The sequence below is a fragment of the Canis lupus genome, chromosome 15 (genome assembly GCF_003254725.2).
Source record: "Canis lupus dingo isolate Sandy chromosome 15, ASM325472v2, whole genome shotgun sequence".
In the NCBI taxonomy this organism is placed as follows: Eukaryota; Metazoa; Chordata; class Mammalia; order Carnivora; family Canidae; genus Canis; species Canis lupus.
The window spans coordinates 45,824,672-45,848,586 of NC_064257.1; the positions used below are offsets into that span (position 1 = coordinate 45,824,672).

Below are 23,915 nucleotides of genomic sequence, written 5' to 3' on the forward strand. Positions count from 1 at the left end.
TGACTCTAGAGCTCATTTTTTTTATCTTTGCCAGACTGTACCCTAAAATGGTTGGGGCGCAGTAGGCCTTATAGAGATAAAGCTAGGTAATATAACTTAATTACAACACTTAAGTTCAAAACTAGACACCCATATTACATTTAAAATATAAACGTGTCATTAGGCTTTTAGCTCTTTGTTTTAAAAGGACTGCTGTTATATGTGCCCTTGAATGTACTTCCACTCTCAGGAAGGATCAAATACCCTCTATCCCAGGTAGGTGGGAAAGGGATGCCTAAGGTGGCCTCCTGCTACTTGTTATGCCACTCCCTCAGAGACCTGTACAGGGCACCATTCCACCCCACCATCCAGCAAGGATTTGGCTGACCAAACCAATCCCAGAAGCAGAGCAAAATCTGAGCAGAAAAGTAGGAAGTAGCCTTCCTCTTTGGGCCCTCTCCATTCTCCCTCAGGCCTCTGAACACTGGAAGTAGCAATGAAATTTCGTGTCTCTGTGTAAGGAGAAAAAAAAGCCAATTTCTCCTCTACCTCTGGAATTCTAAACTTAGTTCCTGATCAGCAGCTCCCGATTAAGCTCCCAACTGATAGAAACTCCTCCATTAACCTCACCGTATTTTCTTAGGAGTTCAGTTGCAATAGACTCGTCCTTTAAAACACCTCCTCATCCCTGCAGAACTTTTCTTTATCAGTTTTTAACTGCTAGAAAAAAAAAAGAGGTTTTTAAAAAAATTTTAAGACAGTATTAATAGCAAAAATCATGAACCACTGCTAAGGATGTAAGCAAGAATTACCACAAAATAACAAAGAATGACTCAGAAGGTTACATAATGTTCTTGAATCCCCCAGAGGGTCCAGAGATCCCTGAAACCTTTGCCCTCCTCATACTTGTCATTCCAGCCCAGACTAACCAGTGTCCAGGCGGTGTTCTTGGTGTGTGGCCATCCTCTCTGACAAGATAACAGGCCCGCTGTCCCAGCCCACCACTACCCAGCAAAGAAGGAAATGAGCATCCGGTGAGTGCCTACAATGTGCCAGGCACCATACTAGTACTGTACAGACATAAGAAGCAGCAATGAATGAGAGAAGGGTCCTGGGGTCAGGGAAACCAAGGTTTGATGTTCAATGTCCCTTCTCACCAGCCAAGTGACTTCACCTGGCCACTTAACTGCTCCGCACCTCACTTATCTCATCTGTAAAATCTAATAGCTCACAGCTCAAATGTCATAAGCCTGTGGGGAGGATTGCATTAGATAGCACTTGTCAAGTGCTCTGCACAAAGCCTAGAACAGAGTAACTGCTGAGTGAATATTAGCTATTAATAGCAGGACTATCATTGGTACTGTTGTTCCTGCTCCATCATCTCACATTCTCCTCTTGGGCAAAGTGAGAAAAAAGTTCAGAATGGGAAGAACTCAGATATAAGTCAGCTTGTCCCAGGTAGTCCCAAGAGTCACTTCAGCATGTAAGTTGCTCCTTTCACCCAAAAGTGTCCCTGCTACCAGGAAGCATCTCCGTGGACACTAGGCTTCAGTGCATTGCTCTTAACCTTGGCAATGTCTGCTGTATAATGGCTCAAACAAAAGCCTCTGTAGTTCTTTCTAATTTGCCTTGTGAAAATGGCATTCAATTCCAAATGAAAACTCACGCCACTTGCTGAAACAAAAAAAATGCCATTACAATTGGTGCCACAGGTCAGGGGTAGTACACTCATTGCTAAAATAACTGCCTGCCTCCTGCTAAGAGTTTACATTGCTACTGCACAGATAAAAATTCATCTTTAAGATGTTTCATCAATGATGGGTCAGTTGAAAACCTCTGCCCATTTTTAGAACAAAATTGGAATTGGCCTTTTATGGTGATTCAAAAGCAGACAGATAATATCTGCAATTATTTGCTTCTTTGCATTTATGGAATTGCTGTTCCCCCAAAGCAGGTGGCCTGAAGCAAACTGTGCCAGCTGCTTCCAGAATTATCCGTGTTTGTACTGTACATTCACTCCCCACACACATGCTCCAAAAAAAAAAAAAAAAAATCGGCAGGAACTAAACAGAAACAGGCACATGTAAAAAACAGGTCTCTGACGCATGCACCTCAGCCCACAGTAATCCAGATTTCTGTCTTCCTTTTTTGCTCAATTAAATGGACAATTTTTAGCTCTTGTCTTACTTGACTTTTTGAATACTTTCTGAATCATTTATACTGTTGTGTAATGGAAAATTTACAGCCTTATGGAAAATGCTTCATCCCAGTTCTGGTGACATCCTGTTCCCCAGGTTCTTTTGGCATCTCCCTGTCTTTGCCCCTTCATAGGTCCATCTTCCCCCGTGCTCCCCACTTATACTATACGTGTTCCCAGGGAGGCCACCTCAATGCCCATCTCCTCTCACTATATGGTACATATAACCACATGGCACATACAGCCTACCACTAGGAGAAGGGGAATCTGAAAAATTTCAACATTTCAGTGAGAGAACATTATAAAAACTTCAATCTTACGTTTGAAATAAAATATAAGCTCATATAATTTCAAAAGTATTTATATGCCTAAAATAAAGCAACTTAAGATAAAGTCTCTAAATCATGCTCTGTTTACAAGAAGACAGGGAGACAGACTAGAGGGAAAATTAAATTGCTGTAGTCTGCCTGAAAGCAATTTAGCAAGAATTATCAAAAAGTCTTTATGAGGAAGTCTGGGTGGCTCAGTGTTGAGCATCTGCCTTTGGCTCAGGTTGCGATCCCGGGTCCTGGGATCAAGTCCCACATCAGGCTCCCCACAGGGAGCCTACTTGTCCTGCTGCCCATGCCTCTGCCTATCTCTCTGTTGTCAACCATGAATAAATAAATAAAATCTTTAAAAAAAAGTCTTTATAATGTCTATGCATTTTGATACAACAATTCTGTTTCCATATAATTAGGAATATGTGCTAATATTCATCTTAATGCTCAATTAAAATGCATTTGAAATAGCTAAAAGTCAAAAGCAATCTAAAAACCTCAATAAACAATAGCACATCCATATAACATTTTAAAATCTCTAGAATGTATTACTTCACGAAAAAGTGAAAAATAGCAAATAGAGTATGACCCCAGTTCTTAATATTTGTATATATATTTGAATAAACATATATATATGTAGAAAACAAGAATGCAAAAAATGGAAAGAAGTTACACCCAGTGTTAATAATGATGCTTTCTTTGTGTAAGAAATATGGATAATTTGTATTTTTCACTTTGGGTTTTGCTATATTTTCAAAATTCACTAAAATAGCATGAATTACTTTTATAATGAGGGAAAATAATCTTTTTAGGGGAAAAAAAACCTCCAAAAAGAGAGGTCATATATATAAAGTTGATATACTAACCATTCTCCTAGAATACTAACTTGTAACTCCTGTAGCATCCATACACTGAGACTATTCCAGATACAAAATATGTTTCAGAAGGAGTATATTATTTGATTAAATAGACTTTAAATCCTTTTTGTGGTTAGTATTGGGACAGACATTTAAGTGGAGATGTTTCATCTTATCACAACTTAATATAGGTAAGATAACAGCATCTGACTGACTCCAGAATTTGCCAAGAGATAGCTTAGCTTTCTCAATTGCAGTGAGATACATACTACAAGTATGGAAGCCTTGCCTTTGGAGTTAGAAGAGCATCATTTACTTTCTATCTACCCACTAGCTGGCTAGCCTTGGGGAAGTGACTCAGACCCTTAAAACCTTAGGGATTTTTAATTTGTGAAATAAGGACAACTCTTACTTCACACAGTGTGGATATAGAAATCAGCTGATTCTTATTACTCATAGATTCCATATTTGCGAATTTGCCTACCTGGTAAAATCTATTTGTAACCTCAAAATCAATACAGAGTTTTCATGGTCACTTACAAATATACTCAGAGTAAGGAAAATTTTGAGACATAACCCACACATTTCCAACTAAGGTTGAACAAGCAATACTCTGCTATGTTTCAATTCTCATAAAGTAAACAAGTGTTCTTTCCACAGTCTATTTAATGCTATGTTTTTCACCATTTTTGTACCTTTGTTAGCGATTTCACTGTTTGAAATGGCTACCTAATGTGATATTAGTCCTGTCTAGTGTTCTTGAGTGCAAGAAGGCTGTGATGTGCCTTACAGGAAAAATACATGTGTTCGACAAGCTTCATTCAGGCATAAGTTCTAGTGCTGTTGACTGTGAGTTCAAGTTTAATAACTCAACACCATATGTTAAATAAGGTGTCTTTAAACAGGAACACACATAAAACAAAATGACATATTGATTGGTTGACAAAAACTTTGCAACCAGAGGCTCACAGGAACCTAACACTATCATTTCTCCCAGGAGCAATGATTCAAAACTTGCTCACTCCATGGTAACTGTATAGGCCATCACTACTGGGAATAATGAAAATAGACTGCATAAACCATTCATGCTTTCCACAAATATTACATTAAATGCATTATGAGCTAGATTAACATCATGCCTCAAATGTACAGAAATGGGTAATCAACGTCTATTGAATAAATGTAATGTTGCCTTAAATAGAAATAACAGATGTCATAATATGCCAATTTTTAACCAATATTTAGTCACATTTTCTGAAAATCCTTAAGCGTAATAGCTTTACAAACCTCCTTTGCCTGGGCTATAGTTGCTTGCAATAGTAGTTAACCTTAATTTCTCATAGGCCAACTTGCCCTTCAATAACCAAACATTCTTACAGAGGGAACATCCAAAACACCTTCAAAATTACATTTTGGCCTAAAGTTAACTACTGATTCTCTTTAAGAAGAGATTTCCATTCATAAAAAATTTAAAAAGGAAATAAAAGAAATTTAGCTTCTTTCCAACCTAATCCATCGTCCTCCTGCAAGGAGATATTATAACTCATCTTTAACTTATTTAACATGATCATGACAATTCTAGTTCATAATGATTGCCTGCTACAAGTTGTCCCCAAGTTCCTTTGAAAGCCTATTGCTATTTAAGATTTTGCTTTTCTACAATTACTAGAAATCATGATGGGCATGATCCAAACACAGGGCAGAAAGCTATCCTTTTTTTTTTCCTGAAAATATATCAAAGCTGGAGTCTCTTTTTCTGAAGTTTGGGAAAATTTATTCTATTTTCCATAAGTCCCTTGAGCTAGCCTTTCCTGACAGCCTGCTGGTATATAGGAGGAATTCAGCCCTGACAGTGGAGAAATGACTGTCCACTGTGCATCTATATGATTTTAGAACAATTGTAATGATCATATTCTGCATCTGTCCAAGAAATATGAGAGCTCAGAGCTATATACCAAGGTCTATCTAACAGATGCAAAAAAGTCAAAGCACTGGCCTCAGAGCGTCACTGAGTCACACTTCCTAAAACCAGAAAAACTCAAAGGTCCTAAATCATAAGTTTTGCTTAGGAGAGATGTTGTAATTCTGGGACAGAAGCCTAAATGACTCAAGTTTGCTTGCCACAATAATGGTGTAAAGCAGTAACATAGCAGCAGCAGTGCTAGTAATGATGGTAAGAAATGCAAACACTCATTGAGCATTTACTGTGTTTCAGGCACTGTATCATGCACTTGATGTGTGTTACACATTTAATCCTCTCCACAAACTTCTGAGGTTAATATGATGACTGTCCACCATTTGAACTAAGACTTTGTGAGATTAAATAATTTTCCAGGAGTCACAGGACTAGTAAACGTAGTATATGAACAATTGCCCTGATCCCAGAGCCTATGAGCTGAACCACTATTCTGCACTAAGCATTGTGTAACTTGATACATTCCAGGGTTCCTTGTTATCCTCACTGCTGAACCAACATGACTTCTATGAAGTGTTTTGGGGAAAGTGAAGTGCTCAGAAACCATGTTAGTCCTTGGTCACTCTCTCTTCCTGCCACCTGCATATGCAGTTTGCTTAGGTCTGTAGCTTTCACTCCTGAAGGAGTCCCCAAGGCTCCCAAGGCTTGGATTCACCAAGAAGTTTTGCATCCAATGTTTAAAGTGACTTCCCGCTCCTTAGTCCTCAGGGTTAGCTCTCCTCTGGGGATAAGAGCAAAGGGCAGGGAATAAGGCTTGTTTTCTGGTCCTCTGTCTGTCACTAACTACTTCCCTAGACTTTGATAATTCTCTTTATTTCTGTGGTTGTGGTTCTGCATGTGTGTGTGTTTGTGTATGTGTGCACACGGGCATGTGCATTTACTTCATGGAGATATTTCTTTTTTTTTTTTTAAAGATTTTATTTATTTATTCATGAAAGACACACAGAGAGAGAGAGAGAGGCAGACATACAGGTAGAGGGAGAAGCAGGCTCCATGCAGGGAGCCTGACGCAGGACTCAATCCCAGGACCCCAGGTTCATGACCTGAGCTGAAGGCAGCACTAAACCCCTGAGCCACCAAGGCTGCCCGATAGAGATATTTCAAGCAAAAAAAAAATCTAATTTAGGCATAAAAATACTTAAGTTATTACTAAAGCAAATTGACCAAATAATGAAAAATCCTAGGAGTTTAGGCTCACTCTAAAAATTATCTCGCTCAACTCAACTCTCTACCCTTGCCATCTATATTATAAATACATCTAGTCTCTTCTCTAATGGACACTTTTATAGCTATGGGCAGGCAGCCAGTGTGGCCTGGTTTTCTTTTGGGAAATGCCTCCTACTTTCCGTGAGATTCTATTGAAACCATCCATCAAGAAGCTCTTTATCCCCTGTAGACACATCATTCAGGCTGACCAATGAGAATAATTCATCATCCCTATACAAAAAACCAAAAAGGGTTCATCCAAGTCCCTCATTCTGAGGGATTAACATGGATTTTTTTGTGCTTTGGTTCCCAACTATAAGTGTTCCTGTGCTTGTGTCCACCAGGGATAGACCTGGTGCCATAGAGAGAGCCTAAGAGTAAAACAAAGTAGTGGTAAGTAATCCTGAAAGACAAGGAGACAGAGAGAGACAGTGACAATGATAACAACGGACAGACAGAAAGCTGATGAGATTGTTTGAACTCCTAGACCAAACTATGTCTGAAAGCAGACCTACTACTTAAAGGACCCAGTTAAGTAAACCAAAATATTCCCTTATATATTTGGTTGTATGGGATTTTTGGTCACTTGCAACATACAGTCTTAACCAACACAGTGAACATTACAATGTCAATTGATGTCTGTTTCTTTCTTAGTTCTTTTAATCTGCTTTTATTATTTATTTATTTATTTATTTATTCATGAGAGACACACAGAGAGAGAGGCAGAGACATAGGCAGAGGGAGAAGCAGGCTCCATGCAGAATGCCAGATGCGGGACTCCAGGATCACACCCTGGGCCAAAGGCAGACGCTCATCCACTGAGCCACCCAGGAGTCCCTTTTTCAATCTGCTTTTAATTGTTGAGAAAGTGATGGAAGCATGAAATAGTACCTATTCTCTTAAAAAATATATATGTAATCCATGATTTTTCATGTATTAGCCATATGAAATGAAACTGGAGATATAAAAAATTACAATAATATGTTGGGTTAATTTAAATAATAAACAGGGAGCCTGCGTGGCTCAGTAGGTTAAGCATCAGACTCATGATTTCAGCTCAGGTTATGATCTCAGGGTCATGGGATCGAGCCCCACGTTGGGCTCTACACCCAGCACAGAGTCTGCTTGTTGCTTGCCCTCCTCCTCTACCCCTTCTCCCACTCCCTCTCTCTCTTTATTTAAAATATATAAAAAATAAAAATCAATAATAAGCGAGAAAGGCTCCGATATTGTCAGCTTCAGAAATGCTGACTAATATTACATAGAAATTAAATGTGCATATTTAAACCTAATGTAATCTCTAAAAGTGTGAGTGTGTGTGTGTGTGTGTGTATACATCACTGACTTGCAAATTTATGCCAACTCTCCTGAATGCCAGACTCATTTTTCTTCCATCTTCCAATTGGACATCTCCCCTTAAATGTCAATACGCATCCAATGTCCAAAAGAGAACCCAGTTCTCTTCAGAGCTTTCCTTTTCAATAAAAAGAATCATTAATTCACTCAATGGCCAAGGTGCAGATCTTAAAGTTATTCTTGATTCCTTTCCTTCTTTCACCTTACATCTAGTCAATAAATCTTGTTGGTTCTGCTTCAAAATATATCCTGAGTCCTACCACTTCTCTCTGACTCCACCATTATGATGCTGGTCTAATCCACAACACCTCCATATGGATCACTACAGCAGCCTCTTGACTGGGATGCCTGCTTCCACTGTCAGCTCTCTAGCCAAATGTTCACACAATAGGCAAAGGTACATCTTTTAAAACACAAATCTGACCAAGTCACACCTCTGCTCAGAACCCTTTCATGGCTCCCCATCACATTTAGAATAAGGCCATAATTCTTCTCATGACCTATGAGACCCCACATGATCTGGCCCCTCACAACATCTGATATCATCTTTTATTACTGCCTCCCTCATTTGTCTCCAGCTGCACTGGCATCTCTGCTATTCCTACAATATAGCCAGCATGCACTCACCTCAGGGCCTTTGTACTGCCTATTTCTTCTAGCTAGAATGCTCTACCCCTCAGCCATCTCCAGAGCTTACTTTTTTCATTCAGGTCTCTATTCAAATGTCACCTCATCCAAGAACCCTTCCATAGCTGGCTTAAGATTGTCATCCCCTCTTGCTCTCTAGCACTTACCCTGCTTTATTTTTCTTCATAGGTCTTATGCTATGACATTATATTATTATTTTCATTTCCCTATTTGTTCATTGACTGATTGCCTTCTCTAGAGTATAAGCTCCATAAAAGGCAGGGCCTTTGTTTTACTCATGGCTGTATCTCCAGCATCTTGACCTACGGTATCTTGTTATGGCAACACTAGCAAACCAATACACCTCCCTTTTCAGAGGTGGCACTTTATTTACTCCCACCCCCATCTTCAGTGTGGGCTGAACTTAGTGACTTGTTTCCAAAGAACAGAGTATGGAAAGTAAAGAATAATAAATTTACAGTGGAGAAATCTGGCAAACACCACCAGAACAAAATGATCAAGGTTAATGTCATCAGTGCTAAGTCATGTTGACAGCATGTGCTTCCCAATAGGATATGATGGGAAAGGCATTATACCTCCATGATAGTCCAAAAAAATCCATCATCTCAGTCAAATCAAGAGAAAACATCGACAAATTCAAAATGAGAGATATTCCACAAATATCTGACCAGTACTCCTCAAAACTGTCCAAGGTCATAAAAAAATAAAACAAAGACTGAAACTGTCCCATACTAGGGGAGACTAAGGAAACATGAAGATTAAATGCAATGTGGTACTACAGACTAGATTCTAGAACAGAAAAAGGAGAGTAGTGGAAAAAGTACTAAAATCTGAAATCTAAAGTTAGTGAACAGTAATACACTAATGTTGGCTTCTTGGTTATGACAAATATACCACAGTAATGCAAAATATTATGTAGGATATACAAGAACTTTCTGTACTCTTTGTAATTTGTTTTATAAACCTAAAGTGAATCCAAAATAAACATTTATTTTCTTTCAGACAGGCAAGGAGAATGAATAGGCAAATCATAAAAAAAAAATGCAGATGGTCAAAAATCCATGGAAATTATGAACAAACACAAGTAATCAAAGAAATTTAAATGATAACAATGAGTTATTTTTAACCCACCAGAGTGACAATGATTTTCAAAAGTGATCATATCCACTGTTTCTAAAAAGGTGTGGGAAAATATTTTAATTTGCCACTGGCATCTAATGTCTTTATCAAGTACATACCTCAATTTATTTCCCAAGGAAATAACCAAATAAGTACTCAATATAATAACTAGCATATACTGAACAACTTAAAATGTGTGGAAAAATGTATAGATCTTTTGACTCTGATGATAATCCTATATGGTAGATACTATTATCATCACCTATATTTTAAGGAAAATAAAACTAAATTGTAATCTTTATAACAACTAGAACATTTATCATAGTAATGGCCTCCTCCAATGAATCATTCTTCCCTGTATCTGTGTCCTAGCATAATCCCCTCCCACAGTGACTCTGGGTTTGGTCATGCCACTTGTTTTGTCCAGTAAGATATAAGCAAATGTCACAAATAGAGGATTTCCCTTTCTCTTTCTGCTTTTGAAATCTTGCCACAATGTGAAGAACCCCTAGCCTGCTAAGACTCAAGATCAGTTAACAGCCAGAATCAAGCGTCAGACAGGGGAGGGTAGCTATTTCAGATAACCCAGCCATAGTTGAGCTCATAGATGACCTTAGCCACAGGAATTACTCCAGGTGAGAGAAGCAGAAGACCCACCAAGCTGAGCCCAGCTCAATATGTTGGGCTCACAGACTCATGAACCATAAAATGGTTGTTTTAAACCACTAAGTTTTGGACTAAGCTTGTTTTGCAGCAATAAATAACTATAAGACAACCCTATGAGAGTTTTGTTACATCTAATTTATACATGAGGAATCCTAGACTTAAATAGTCTGTTTAGTAAGTAGCAGAGCCAGGATTCACAGGGATATAGCTAAAAATTTTAAGAGAACATTCTTAAACTCTATGCTACCCCACTGACCATTTGTCTTAGTAAAGTAACTAGAAAAGTATTTGAAAGGGATTTGTTTCAGCAAATTGTATTACAAATAGATACAAGAGATGATACAATAAACTACCACTAATAATAGAATATAATGCGATTATCCTCCCAACAATATAAATCCATTGTTGATATGAGAAGATAATAAAAGTTCACTTTTGCTGGGTGTCACTATGTGTCATGCAATACTCTTAGTCTTTCATGTATTTTATTTCATTTGCTATTCACAACAGCTCTGTGAATAGATTGCAAAATGTTCTCATTTATTATTTCTCTCAATTATTCTCATTTCCTTACAAATAAGGAAAATGAGTGCAGAGCAATTGAACAACTTGCTCAAGGTTGATAAGTGGCAAAGCTGAGTGGCAAACCCAGGGAGCCTGACTTCTAAGAGGAACATATTCCTAACCACAACATCATGCTGTCTGTTTTTCCCACAATATATTTTTAGTTGAGAAAGATCAGATTATGAAAACAATATGTGTTTCCATTTTGGTAACAGAAAAGAAAGTGCGGGTGGTTGTGTGGCATGTGTTTATATATGCATAGGAAAGAATATGGAGGGGTTTCTTCTAAGTATACACTATCAACCGTAGTTAATCTTGATATGATTATGAATGACTTTTCTTCTATATATTCTTATGCATTTTCTGATTTTTTGCAATGAGAGTTTGCAACTCTGAATATGGGGATTTGAAAATTTTTGCAAAGAAAACCTTAACACTTCAGTATTTAAACATTATAAAATAGATTTTAAAATTTGCAGAATAAACAAAGTTCCATGTGATCATATAAAAAAGTACAGATGACTTTTTAACTATGTATAGTGACAGGTGTTAACTAGACTCACTGTGGTGATCATTTTGCAATATATACAAATCACTAATCCTCATGTTGTACACCTGAAACTAATATAATGTTATGTGTCCATTATACTTCAATTGAAACACAAAAAAGTACAAATTAAAAGCTAATTAAAACAACTTATCAGTTATAACAATCTTTCTCTCAAATGACAACTTTTAAATGTTAAGTCTCAGTGCTTGCAAGAGTCTAGGGGGATACATATTTTTAGCCATTGCCACTGGGAACATAATTGCCACAACCTCTCTGAAATTGAAGTTAGCAATATGCATTAAGAAAGAATTAATAACACAACACCTGTTGGCCAGGATGTGGAGAAAAGGAAACCCTTATACACTGTTAGTAGGAATGTAAACTGGTGTAGCCACTCTAGAAGACAGATTTTTAAAATATTTTTAAATTAAAGATAAAACTATCTTACAATCCATTAATCACACTACTGGGTACTTACCCCCCAAAATACAAAAACACAAATTAAAAGGGATACATGCACCATATGTTTATAGCAGTATTATTTATAATAGCCAAACTATGGAAGCAGCCCATGTGTCAATCAATAGATGAATAGATAAAGAAGATGTGGTATATATATATATATATATATATATATATATATATATATAGTAATATTACTATGCCATACAAAAGAATGAAATCTTGCCACTTGCAACAACATAAATGGAGATAAAGAGTATAATACTAAGTGAAATAAGTCAGAGAAAGACAAATATCACATGATCTTACTCATATGTGGAATTTAAGAAACAAAACAAACAAGCAAAGTTTAAAAAAAGAGAGACAAATAAAAAAACAGACTCAACTATAGAGAACAAACTGATGGTTACCAGAGGGGGTGGGTAAGATAGGTGATGGGAATGGAGGAGTACACTTATCATGATGAAAAAAATGAAATAATAAAATAAAGAAATGGGAAAAAATTAAATAACACATAAAAAGTTATATTTATAATAATAATTTCAACAAATTGAAAAACCTTAAGTCCAACAATAAGAAAATGGTTCAGTGAGCAATATAACATCTGTATAATCAGAAAGAATATAGTCATTAAAAATCCTGTTTTCATAAAATATTTAATAACATTCACTATTCCCTATACTTTATTTCTCCTATTACTTAAAAAGCAGAATATTGTAAATACCAATAAAATTCATACACAATTGAAAGTGTGAATGAATGTGTAAATGTGGCCTCCAAAAAAAACCCTGAAATTAAATACACAAAATTTAAATCATTGTCTGAGGAGTGGCATTTTAGGTAACTTTAATTTTCTACTGAATGGTTGTCAAGTCCCAAGGACAAGTCCATGTTGAAATCAGATGATGCTAAGGGGCATACAAGTCAGGATCTCTACCCCATTTCTTCGTCAGAATAGCTAGTGCACATGTCAATCGTGGCACACTCAAGACCATCACAGGTGCAAGTACCAGAGTTTTGCTGTGTATGATTAGAACCACAGTACAGATGACGAACTTATATTCCTGCAATTCTCACAAAAAGGATCTCACAAAGCTGCAGATAACCTCAGGAGAGTCAAATATATGCTTGGTCCTCAACCAGAGCACATGAGCAGCTTTTTAAGCGTCTTCAGCATGTAAGTCAATTTGAAACTGAACCTATGAAAGAGTATCAACCACAGCACCTGTCACTAATATGTGTTTATATGAAACATATAAAACATCTGGGGCCTGCAACAGACACATGAAAAAAATGCTCAATATCACTCAGCATCAGGGAAATATAAATCAAAACCACAATGAGATACCATGTCACACAGGTCAGAATGGCTAAATTTAACAACTCAGGAAACAACAAATGTTGTCAAGGAAGTGAAGAAAGGGGAACCCTCTTATACCTTTGGCAAGAATGCAAACTGGTGCAGCCACTCTAGAACACTCTAGAACCTCTATGGAGGCTCCTCAAAGTTAAAAAATAGAGCTACCCTATGACCCAGCAATTGCACTACTAAGTATTTACCCCAAAGGATACAAACATAGTGATCTGAAGGGGCACCTGCATCCCAATGTTTATAGCAGCAATGTCCATAATAGCCAAACTGGGAAAGAGCCCAGATGCCCATCAACAGATGAGTGGATAAAGATATGGAACATATATATAATGGAATATTATTGTGTCATCCGCAAGAATGAAATCTTGCCATTTGTAATGACATGGATGGAACTAGAGGGTATTATGCTAAGTGACGTAAATCAGTCAGAGAAAGAAAAGTACCATATGATTTCACTCATTTGTGGAATATAAGAAATAAAGCAGATGAACATAGGGGAAAGGAAGGAAAGATAAGATGAAAACAGAGAGGGAGACAAACCATAAGAGACATTTAATTATAGGAAATAAACTGAAGGTTGCTGGAGGGGAGGGGTACGCGGATGGAGTAACTGCGTGATGACCATTAAGGAGAGCACATGATGGAATGAGCACTGGGTGTTATACATAACAAACCACTAAATTCTACTTCTGAAATTAATAATATACTACACATTAATTAAATGTGAATTTAAAATAAAATTTAAAAAAAATCTGGGGCTAGATCTCCCCAAAATCATAATATCACACCTTGAATGTGGCTTCAGTAATCAGAATCTTACATTCCAGGTGCTTCTTTTCTTTCTTTCTTTCTTTTTTCTTTTTTCCTCCCCATTCCAGTTATTTCTAGCCTGCCAAGGTCACCTTCTAGAAGGAGCACAGAAGGCCTCATATGCTTTCTGAGAGTCAGGGTTACCTCCAAGTAGTTTTATCTCATTTATACAAATACATGACCAAGCCAGGATTCAAACCTATCAGACTGCAAAGCCTAAGGCAAATTTTAACCTGTGGCCTCTGAATGTAAAGAATTCCATCTTTTCCCCATCTACTTCCTAAAGGGTGAGAGCAGTGTACCAATATTCACATATAATAAAGATTGATTTATTTATTTGAGAGAGAGAGAGCGTGCACTAGCTGGGTGGGAGGGGGGAGTTGGTATGTGGCAAGACAGAGGGGAAGCAGACACTGCTGAGCACGGAGCCCTATACAGGGCTCAGTCTCAGGACCCTGAGATCATGACCTGACCCAAAACCAAGAGTCTGAGGCTTAACCAACTGAGCCACCCAGGCAACCCCTAATATTTGTATATAAGGTGTGCTTAAATAAATAACCAAATGAATGAACCCATGGGTCTGATGGCAATTCCTAATTTTGATCCAAATTAACTAAATCTTGACTTTTAATCAAAATTATTATTTTTTACTTTATAGCCCCACTTTGTTACCAAAAAGTGGCTTACAGAGATGCATAGTGTAGTAAAATAATATGAATTAGATGTAGTTGAGAAGGAAAAGTGAATACAATGAATGGTAGGAACACAAAAAAGGTGCTGGCATTGAGGCTAATATAAAATCACATATCACAATGTCCTTCTATGCACTCAGTATTAGGTCTTTTATAAACTTAAAAAGCATTTTAGAGTTGTGCCAGTAAACTCTAAGTTAGTATGATTTACTACCTACTACCCAGTTATGTCCTATAAAGACGGGACAACTCTGTTGCATGTTTCTTTACATGATACCCATGATAGTAGCAGAAAAGTTTAGTAGTTTAGAATTGGTTTTAGAACCTAATGAATACATGACCATAGATTGTGACCTAAAAAACCCTGAGACACAGAACAGCAGTTATCTAAGTTTTCCATCATACTGGTTGTGGTTACCAATGCCTAGAGGAACTAAAGATGTATTTTAAAATCAAGTAAATGTTGAGACACTTGGGTGGCTCAGTGGGGGCCCCTAGGTGGCTCAGCGGTTGAGCATCTGCCTTTGGCTCAGGTCGTGATCCCGGAGTCCTGCCTGGGATCAAGTGCTGCATCAGGCTCCCTACAGGGACCTGCTTCCCCCTCTGCCTGTGTCTCTCATGAATAAATAAATAAAATCTTTTTTAAAAAATTAAAATAAAATAAAGTAAATGTTAACCTTACCACCTCTAGTCTCTATCATATGCTAGAATTTTTATTTTCCCAATTAATGGTACAATAGTGCTAGCTATATGGTAGTCACAAATATTGTACAGCATTCAACATTTATTGTATTTAATGCTATTAATATGATATGATTGATTTGACTGATAACAGGAAACCAATATAGATATGTTTTATACTTTGGAGAGATTTTATCAACGAACTATATCACATAAGCTATCGCAAAGCTCAACTATATACTTATTCAGGAACAATGGTTTTTCGCTTTAAGAGAACCCTAATATTCCAGACATGCTACCCCCCATTTCAACAGAGAAAAAAATTAGAAGTTTGTGAGCCACAGGTATCGTATCTTGAAAAATCAAAAACATGCACTGAGAGATTCTAATACTTCCCTTAGAAAGGTTATGCCAGAACCAAGGTTGGAGGCACGTGGGGAGGGTACTCAGAAGAAGTCACATGAGCAATTAGAACAAATCCTCACTGCTCTCTCCTATCTCCATCTATGAATTAAGACTGCATGGTTCGTTTATATCAGTAATTTTCAAATTTTAATGAGCATATAAATAAGGATCTCTTTAAAATGCAGACTCTAATTCAATAGGTGTAAGATGGGACTAAGATTTTATTCATGTAAGAAGCTCATAGATGATGCTATTGCTGCTGGGCTGAGGGCCTCAATTACAAGTAGTAAGGGGGTTTTATTATATTTTTTATCACTAAGTTGATCTATGAAAAGAGATTTGTCTTTACTCAGTAGAATGGTTCATTTTATGTGTCAGCTTGACTAGACTGAGGGATGTCCTGATAGCTAGTGAAACATTGCTTCTGGATGTGTCTGTGGGGATTCTTCCAGAAGAGATTATCATTCCAATCAGTAGGCTGAGTGAAGATCATCCTCACCACTGCAGGGGGGCAACATTCATCCTTGAAGGCCTGAATAGAACAAAGAAGTGGAGGAAGAATAAATTCACTCTCTCTATGTAAGCTCAGGCACCCACCTTCTCCTTCCCTCGGACATCAGCTCTCCTGGGTCTCAGGCTTTTAGACTCAGGTGGGGACTATACCATCTCTCCACCCCGCCCAGCCTCATTGATTCTTAGGTCTTTGGACTTGGACTGACTTACATCACTAGCTTTTCTGATTCTCCAGCTTGCAGACAGCAGATCATGAGACTCCTCAATCTCCATAACCACTTAAGCCAATTCCTATAAAAATCTCCTCTTGTATATATTGTGTATATATCCTATTGCTTCTGTTTCAACCCTAACTAATACTCCTGAGTAAAAATGAACTATAAATGGAGGTTTGGAGACTCAATTCAGTTTGCAATATGCAATATGATAACTTCTAGCCTTGTGTGGCTATTTACGTTTAAATGATTTTAAATAATATAAAATGTAAAATTTAGTTTCTCAGTTACATTAGCCACATTTTAAGTGCCAATAGCCATATGTGGCCAGTGGCTACCATAACGGACAGTATGGAAGTACATTTCCATTATCACAGAAAATTCTATTGAACAGTGCTGAACTGGAGATGGTTCAGTTACCAAACAAAAATGTAAATAATATAAGGTTTACTCCACATTAAAAAAAAAAAAAGAAAAGAAAAGAAAAGAAAGAAAGAAAGACATCTTAAACTGCTATCAGTAAAACCCCAGCCATGTCTGCTCTGGAAAAAATAAAAAGCCAAGGATAGGTCAGGACAACATGATACCTATTAATGAAAAGCTTACATTCCTTCTCCCCAGCAAAGCGCAGTACAGTTTAACCTCAAATGGAACATGACATTAAGGAACTAACAGGGAAAACCCAGTTACAGAGCAGCTGAAGCTAAACAGAACAGGCTCCACGCTGGGCATGCTTCATTCTTCAGCCATATTCATTAGCCTTAAGCTTTATCAGTCAATCTCCACCCTGATAGGGAAGCTAATACCAGTGAGACAGAAGTATAGGTGGTGTGGATCAGAGTGTCACATTCAGCTCCATCTGGAATACTCAGTTCTCACTATCCAATGAAAGCAACAACCACCACAAATGAAACAAAGAAACAGGATGTATTAGTCATGGATTAGATAGACAGACAGACAGACAGACAAATAGAGATTTACTTAAGAAATTGGCTCATGTGATTGCGAGGGCTGACATGTCAGAATCTGTAATGCAGGCCAGAAGGCTGGAAATTCAAGGAAGAGCTTATGTGGTTTTGAGTATGAAGGCAGTCTGGGAGCAAAACTCCTTCTTCCTTTGGAAGCCTTGGACTTTTAAGACCTTTAACTGATCTGATGAGGCTCATCTACATTATGGATGGTATTCTGTTTTACTCAACGTCTACTGGTTTAAACGTTAATCATATCTAAATCATATCTGAAAAATACCTCCATGGCAATATCTAGACTGGTGTTTGACCAAACAACTGGGGACCATAGCCTCACCAACTTGACACAGTTAACCATCACAAGGGGATAGAGACTGAAATCCTAAGCTCCAGGTTCCTCCTATTTGGGGCCTCCCTACCAGTTCCCTTTCTGTCTACTTTCCTCAAATTCAACAACATCACCAGTGGAGACACTAATGTTAGTGACGCTGTAATAAAGGCAGACCTGGCTGTGGTGGCCACCTGTCACCTGTCCCACATCAATTTGTTGACAACAGCAAAGTCTCCATGAGCTTTCAAAGCAGGATGCCTGATGTCCACACTGAGGATTGCTTTAGGACATAGGGTAACAGAAACACTGGCCTTTCTCTTTTTCCCCAAACTGTCCCCTGCCAAAGCCTGCCCAAGACACTAAAATTTGGAATTACATTTTGCAGATCATATGACCACTTTGGAAATCTAGAAAATAAACAAGATATTTGTCATTACTTTGAGCATCTCAAAAACCAAGCTTGGCTACAGGGAAAAAATGGTTTTCATTAAAAAAACCTTTCCAGGGGCACCTGGGTGGCTCAGTCAGTTAAGCATCTGACTTGTGCTCAGGTCATGATCTCAGGGACCTAGAATTCAGCCTCACATTGAGCCCCTCATGGGGCCCTGCACTCAGTGGGGAACCTGATCGTCCCTCTCCCCATTTGTGTTCTCTCAAATAAATAAATAAATAAAATCCTTTTTAAAGAGTAAAAAAAAAAAAAAGAAAAGAAAATAGGGCAGTCCAGGTGGCTCAGCGGTTTAGCGCTGCCTTCAGCCCAGGGCCTGATCCTGGAGACCCAGGATCGAGTCCCATGTCGGGCTCCCTGCATGGAGCCTGCTTCTCCCTCTGCTTGTGTCTCTGCTTCTTTCTCTCTCTGTGTGTCTCTCATGAATAAATAAATAAAATCTTTTTTTTTAAGTAAAAAAATAAAAAACAAAAGAGCCTTTCCAGGCTTCCAAATCCAGCTTGAATTTTTCTGTGAGTTTGGTATGTAGAAAAGAAGGAAATTTGCTTGACTTCTGGGGAAAAAAAAATTCTTGCAGCCCATGGGCTTCATGGGTCTATGAGAGATAGAAGTTTATATTTCCACTAGAAAATTTCTTCTGTCCTTAACTATTCCTGATTTTACATTCATAACTAATGAATATATAGCCTGCAGTGGTGCTATCTGAGCAAGAAGAAATTAAGTTATAAATCCATAGAAATCCTTTCTCCCCCAATGATATTAGTTAGATATTCAGGTCGCAGGTTTCTGGACTGATTTCCTTTATTACTTATTTCAAAGTCTAACCATAAACTTTGTGAGTCACAGGCACTAGTATCCAACTGCAGCTTTTTGCCTTCCTCTTGGCATAGTCGTTGGGGCACTTTTTCTAAGCACAGTCAGAAACCGAGTCCTGCTCATAAGGTTACAAGCCACACTCTCTGCATCTGTTTATTCCATAAGATACCACTAAACTCCATAATTACCAGTTACTCTCAGCTGTTATTTAAATCCAAATGTACTGGTTTATTTCCAATCCTGATCCAGACTTCAAAAGATTTCATGGATCAAATCCCATCATAATTGGGTTTCACAGGAAGTATAAGAATTGTGTATAATTAAAGTGACTTAGTTTCCAAGAGTCAGTGTAAATTCAGGAAATTACACTAGTAAATTCATTCATATGAGAATATGCCCCTTCTACCCTCCCAATCTCATCTTATCACATTCTAGACTTATATTCTACTACCCTCACCTACCCTGTCTTGCATCCCACCTTCTCAAATTCACCCCTCTTTTTGAATTAATCCAAACCATTCCCATTTATAGACCCACCAAAAGCCTATCTTCTAGGTACTTACCATCAAGTTCCCTGTCTTTGATAAGCCTTCTCAGAGCTAATCACTTAGAATTAATCTTTCCTCCTCCATACTTTCAGAATACATGGTCCTTACCAGAATTAGAGCCTTCACCACATTTCAGGTTAGGGTTACTTGTGAGCTCTGATTCAAAAGTTTAATGTGTATAATTTTTCTCTCCTAGCACCTAACACACCAAGTAAATGTTTAAAATGAAATGGGGTGGAAGGTGATGGAAGTAGCTTCAAAGAGGGACAGTTTTGCAGGCCCAGGTTCAGCTGCTGATATGGCTTCTCTGAAAGCCGAGTGATTCTGTAATGTGGCATCATGACTTTGGCCCACAGGACCCCAAAGGCAGGGGAGGAATGTCCTTAGAGAAATGACTTAGAGAAATAGAAAAGGATAGGGTGTCCAGTTAAGGAGACACTTTCACAAGTACCAGCATGTGCTCACTCACCCAGAGTTGCCTCAAACTTCCCATTCTTAGAAGAAGAATCTAACTTTGCCACTGCATCTTTCCCAGACAAATGCAAAGTGATAAACTCTGACTATCCAGCCATGTTTAAAGCTCTTCCATATACATTAGCATATTCCATTCTTATGTATCCCGTTTTACCTCATTTTACAGATGAAGAAAAGGAGTGTCAGAAATTAAACCATTTTCCTAAGGTCACTTAGACAGCTTGTGGCAGAACCGTAACTGTAACTCAGGTCTTTTTCATTCCTGATTTAGAAGTGGTGGTGCTGGCCACACTCCCACTTTGTCAGATTTCCAAGCCTTGACTACCATATACTATTTCCACTCCAGACATTCTGGGGTTGGGGTGGGAGGGCAGCAAGTAGCTCCAGATGTGGAAACAGAAAGCTCAGGCAAAGGGTGGGGGAAGTGGGGAGAGAGTGAACTCTGAGTGTGGCATTTATTGTGTCAGGGAAATTCAGATTTCCATAGAATCTTTTCCCCTAGAAGCAGAAACTTTGCCCTTTTCAAACAAACCCTTCAGAGATGATCAGTAACTATAATTTTCCAAGTCAGGTAAAAAGTAAAGGACTCTGCACTAGCATGCAGGGATGCTGGAGCTCCTGGAACCCAGGCAGGAGTCATTGGTCCATGTAGGGGGGCAAGGAACTAGTCATCCATTCTCCAGAAGAAAAAGAAAAAGGCAGGGTCTTTTGTGCTCTGAAAATATGCAGTCTTGAGACATTTGATCTTGAGAGAAAGTACAAGTACCTCCTTGACCAAAGTCCAGGATGTCCTACCACAGGCAGCAGCCTCTTTTCATGGATAAGATCTACTGACAAGTATGCTAATTCAATGTTGTGACATTTTATGGGAATTACTGAAATACTGTGGTTATATGCAAGTGACAGGCTGGGGAAAAAAAGCTGTTCCAAAATGCAAGGTAAGGTTGTTCCCAAAACCTTTTTGACTCTTTAGCATCTGTATGAAAAGCGGAAAGGGAGCCCACACATTAGCCAACATGTAACAGGCGTAAATGATACATCTGATAACAAAAGACAAAACGCAAGTTATTTCCATGTAAGATTTTTACAATGCTGAATATAAACAGGATGAAGAACCCACAGTTGAAAGGAAAAGAGAAAACCAAACCAAATGATGGAAAAGGAAATCAATGAAAACTGAAAGAGGAGAAAAAAGCAGGCTTTGCAAATTTGAGTATCTGCTCATCATAAAAAGACTTTTTTAACCTATGTTGTAAGAGTAGCATTTCAACCATCTGCAAAGAGCCCACAGCAAATATCATTCTCAATGGGGAAACACTGGAGCCTTTCCCCTAAGATCAGGAACACGACAGGGATGTCCACTCTCACCACTGCTATTCAACATAGTACTAGAAGTCCTGGCCTCAGCAAACAGGCAACAAAAAGAAATAAAGGCATTCAAAATGGCAAAGAAGAAGTCAAACTCCCCCTCTTCGCAGATGACATGGTACTGTACCTAGAAAACCCAAAAGACTCCATCCCAAGATTGCTAGAACACATACAGCAGTTCGGCACTGTGGCAGGATACAAAATCAATGCCCAGAAGTCAGTGGCATTTCTATACACTAACAATGAGACTGAAGAAAGAGAAATTAAGGAGTCAATCCCATTTACAATTGCACCCAAAAGCATAAGATACCTAGGAATAAACCTAACCAAAGAGGTAAAGGATCTATACCCTAAAAACTACAGAACACTTCTGAAAGAAATTGAGGAAGACACAAAGAGATGGAAAAATACTCCATGCTCATGGATTGGAAGAATTAATATTGTGAAAATGTCAATGCTACCCAGGGCAATTTACACATTTGATGCAATCCCTATCAAAATACCATGGACTTTCTTCAGAGAGTTGGAACAAATCATCTTACGATTTGTGTGGAATCAGAAAAGACCCGGAATAGCCAGGGGAAAAAGAAAACCAGAGCTGGGGGCATCACAATGCCAGATCTCAGGTTGTACTACAAAGCTGTGATCATCAAGACAGTGTGATACTGGCACAGAAACAGACACATAGATCAATGGAAACAGAATAGAGAATCCAGAAATGGGCCCTCAACTATATGGTCAACTAATATTTAGCAAAGCAGGAAAGACTATCCACTGGAAAAAGGACAGTCTCTTCAATAAATGGTGCTAGGAAAATTGGACAGCCACATGCAGAAGAATGAAACTAGACCATTGTCTTACACCATACATGAAGATAAACTCAAAATGGATGAAAGATCTAAATGTGAGACAAGAATCCATCCAAATCCTAGAGGAGAACACGGGCAACACCCTTTTATAACTTGGCCACAGCAACTTCTTGCAAGATATATCTATGAAGACAAGGGAAACAAAAGCAAAAATGAATTATTGGGACTTTAAGATAAAAAGCTTTTGCACAGCAAAAGAAACAGTCAACAAAACTAAAAGACAACCTACAGAATGGGAGAAGATATTTGCAAATGACGTATCAGATAAAGGGCTAGTATCCAAGATCTATAAAGAACTTATTAAACCCAACAGCAAAGAAACAAACAATCCAATCATGAAATGGGCAAAAGACATGAACAGAAATTTCACAGACATAGACATGGCCAACAAGCTCATGAGAAAATGATCCGCATCACTTGCCATCAGGGAAATACAAATCAGAACCACAATGAGATACCACCTCACACCAGTGAGAATGGGGAAAATTAATAAGACAGGAAGCAACAAATGTTGGAGAGGATGTGGAGAAAGGGGAACCCTCTTGCACTGTTGGTGGGAATGTGAACTGGTGCAGCCACTCTGGAAAACTGTGTGGAGGTTCCTCGAAGAGTTAAAAATAGATCTGCCCTACGACCCACAATTGCACTGCTGGGGATTTACCCCAAAGATACAGATGCAGTGAAACGCCAGGACACCTGCACCCCGATGTTTCTAGCAGCAATGTCCACAATAGCCAAACTGTGGAAGGAGCCTCGGTGTCCATCGAAAGATGAATGGATAAAGGAGATGTGGTCTATGTGATACAGTGGAATATTACTCAGCCATTAGAAGTGACGAATACCCACCATTTGCTTCGACGTGGAGGGACCTGGAGGGTATTATGCTGAGTGAAGTAAGTCAATCGGAGAAGGACATACAGTATATGGTCATCCATTTAGGGAATATAAAAATAGTGATAGGGAATAAAGGGGAAAGGAAAGGAAATGAGCGGGAAATACCAGTGAGGGTGACAGAACATGAGAGACTCCTAACTCTGGGAAATGAACAATGGGTAGTGGAAGGGGAGGTGGGCAGGGGTTGGGGTGACTGGGTGACAGGCACTGAGGGGGGCCCTTGATGGGATGAGCACTGGGTGCTATATGTTGGCAAATCGAACTCCAATAAAAAAAATACAAAAAAAAAGTAGCAGCATTTCGTTAATTTATTTTAAATGTTACTCCATTTTGCTTCCATAGGTTTATAATATACAAAAAGAGTTTGGCTTTTTAAGTGGGAAACATTAAAATGTATAATTTACTGAGACAGTGAACATTTTTTAAGGTTAGATAATTCTAATATTGTTTGAAAAGGTATGCGTGAGTATATATGTGAATGTGTGTAATATATATAATATATAATATAAAATAATAAAAATGTAAAAACTATATATACTTTTCTTATACATACACACACATATATATATCCTTTTCTTTAAGAATACTGGCAAAGAGATATCTTAAGCATAT

At 38.2% G+C, this 23,915-nt stretch overlaps 1 long non-coding RNA gene across 2 annotated transcripts in view; it reads left to right on the forward strand.

The window, feature by feature from the left end:
- Nucleotides 1-23,469, forward strand: part of LOC112654666 (uncharacterized) — a 29,297-nt gene extending 5,828 nt beyond the window's left edge. For both annotated transcript variants that reach the window (XR_007402416.1, XR_007402417.1), the window contains exons 5-6: nt 898-1,013; nt 21,279-23,469. This is a non-coding gene — a long non-coding RNA (uncharacterized LOC112654666). The remainder of the gene's footprint in view (nt 1-897; nt 1,014-21,278) is intronic.
- Nucleotides 23,470-23,915: the final 446 nt, after the last annotated feature.